General features: G+C 33.4%; 1 long non-coding RNA gene across 1 annotated transcript in view; it reads right to left on the minus strand.

Annotated features, from left to right (window-relative positions):
• LOC134795578 (uncharacterized) overlaps positions 1-2868 on the minus strand; it is a 194129-nt gene that overhangs the window by 83036 nt on the left and 108225 nt on the right. The window lies entirely within an intron of this gene.

A 2868-nucleotide genomic window follows, 5' to 3' on the forward strand; every position in this document is an offset into this window, starting at 1 on the left:
GTTTTCGGCTATTTTTTGACCCCCCCTCCCCCCATGCTGATATTTGGTGAGGTTTTTGGCTACCCCCCTCCCCCACATAACCTCACGTGTATTGTTTTGAAATTTTTCCATCCGACCGGTCAAGGCCACGCTCTCCAAAATTCCGTAAAATAGACTCGCTATTTTGAAGTGCGGAGTGAAGATTTAAGTTTAACGAAACCGAGAAAAAGTCTTACTCATGTGGTACGTATTTTTTCTTAGTTTCGTTCACTGTAGAAAAATACGTCTGCTGTACTGTACTGTACTGTAATAATCTGTCGTGATTTTTTCGTGACCCCCACCCCCCCTATCGAACCTCGCGTGATTTGTGCACAAGCCCTATCGTTCTTAAAATGTTCGGGTGACGGTCGCAAATAAACACTTCTATATTCGATATTCGCGGTAGCTCATCGGGCGAATGATCTTAGGGCTGATACAGACAGACTACAACCCGACTGTAATTTGTATGGGAACCGACGTTCCAGTTGGCGTGCAGTTCCCATACAAGTTGCAGTCCGTCTGTACCGGCCCTTAGTGTTGAAGCAAACTGACTGCATTCTGTTGCACAGGCGTAGCTGAAATACAGTCGGTCTATATCAATCGGGCAGTAACGTACTCTTACGGTGCATATATGAACATTGATAGGTATATTATTCTTAAATTACTATAATTCGAGCTGCATTCGATTAAAGTTATATTTTGACAGCATTTCTAACTTGATAAATGAATGAATTGATAGATTTAAGTACATAATGTAATTCAAAATATAACAATATTTGAATGGCGAGTTTAAAGTCATATTCTATTTTCAGCTGTAAGGCATGAATCAAAATAAAAAACAAATGCCTGCTACTCGACCCAATCACTCTAATCACAAAAAAAAACTAGCAGATAAAGCTGCACTCGACAGTTCAAGTAACTTACTTATTCAAAACTCAATTTTACATTATCACCATGTTAAAAAATAAACATTTACACCAACAACAATATCACTTGGTCCACTGTAAAGCTACAAATTATACTTTCATACGTGTAAATTGGCACCATATAAATGTATAATAATGTATACTTCATTTTATCTACACAGTAGACACCCTTGGTCTACGTTACGCGCTTCCTCTAACTTGTCATAACATCCACGTGACTTCTTGCCTATAGAACGGCACATCATAGTGAGCTATAGTTTGTCGTCGCTTTCCTTTAATTGACTAGTAACGATGGCGCCCAAACATTAGGTAAATCTTCCTCTTCACTGGTAATCTAAAGTATTCCTCGGTCCTCCCTCCTTATATTTAATTCTCCTTATAGGTGATCAAATGATCATATAAATCATGCATTTTTACGCGGATATGGCGAAAACGTAGTAAAGTTAAGATTAATTAAGTATAAATCCTAAATAAAAATGTTTTGTACATACTTCAAAACGGTATTTTACTTCTAATACAAGATAAAGAGAAATTGTAAATGAAGTTCATTGAAACTTTTTATTTTAGTTACACGTTGGCGTCATTTAATGCAATATTTTATTTTTAAACAAATAAAGTATTGCACTACACTTTTACTTCTACCTATTTAAAAGGTTTTAGTATAAATGTATGTTTGTGCATAATTTTACGAATAAATTTATTTATGGGGGTCGATAGAGATACATGCTCATCAAGCAAGCAAGCTCCATTTGCAGTTTATTTAACTGGTTTAACTAATTACTATTCTAACTAATAAATCGATTATTGCTGATGCAAATGGCATAATACTAACAGCAACACATTAAAATGAACATTAGTAGACCTTATTTTATTGCATTAAGCTATATTATGCTGACGGTGGTTCGTTTTACAAAATACATGAAGATTTTTTCATTATTTTTCACACAAAATAAATACAAAATCTTACATTGCAGCATGTCTCAAAACGACCTTTTGACATAACCAACGTAATGAAATAATTTACTTTATTAATGCATTGACGAGATATTAACAGTCAGTTTAACAAAAAGTTAAACCAGGATTAACACATCTTATTATATCAGATTCATACAAGATCTGTCTAATAAATGTGAATTCTGGAGTGGTTTTAAATTTTTGGCAAAATTGTAGTATTCGTCTACGTGACTGACCAAATTCAAATTAATGTTTGAATCGTTAAAATGACGCGAGTTAGAAGATAAACGATGTGTTTAGAGAAAAACACTTATTTAACCTAACAACGTTTACTTTCCGTTGAAAAAAAAACAAAAACAAACTTTGTCTATACTAAAGAGAAAATGGTTAAGCACCATCTGCGCAATTTGATTTAAAGTAGTTAGTGAAAAAAGCTTTATTTCCTTCGCTCGTCAGTCAGTTTCGATGCGAGTGTTTCAGATATATAAAAAGCGGTTTTAGTTTAAATCAACAAGGGAAAGTCTTCTATCCCTTGTCTATTATATTAGGTCCTTACCTATGAAATTGGCGTTTTTGTTCATAGATATAAGTCTGATCCTAGTTTTTTTTTTTTACAAAAGTACATACACAATTACAATAAAACTACAATATGATTTCGCCAAACTGCTTGACAGCAATTAATTGTTATTTTTTATTGTTAAGTGTTCAGAATTAAGCCTTGAAAATAGGTCTTTTCATGTGCTGTCGGTTCGAGTATTAAAATTACTTATATTTTTCTAATGGTACCAATTTTCAAGAAATGGAGATATTGAAAACATACCTTAAAGGTGTCAAAAATTACTGGAAAAATTTTGTTTGGTTTGAATTAGCCATCAAAAAAATATCCGCAAAATTAATTGTATGGAAATTTGTGTTTCGTTGAAATTCTCCGAACAAAACGCCAATTTCATAGGTAATGACCTAATATAAA

Source organism: Cydia splendana, chromosome 12, assembly GCF_910591565.1.
Source record: "Cydia splendana chromosome 12, ilCydSple1.2, whole genome shotgun sequence".
NCBI classification, from domain to species: Eukaryota; Metazoa; Arthropoda; class Insecta; order Lepidoptera; family Tortricidae; genus Cydia; species Cydia splendana.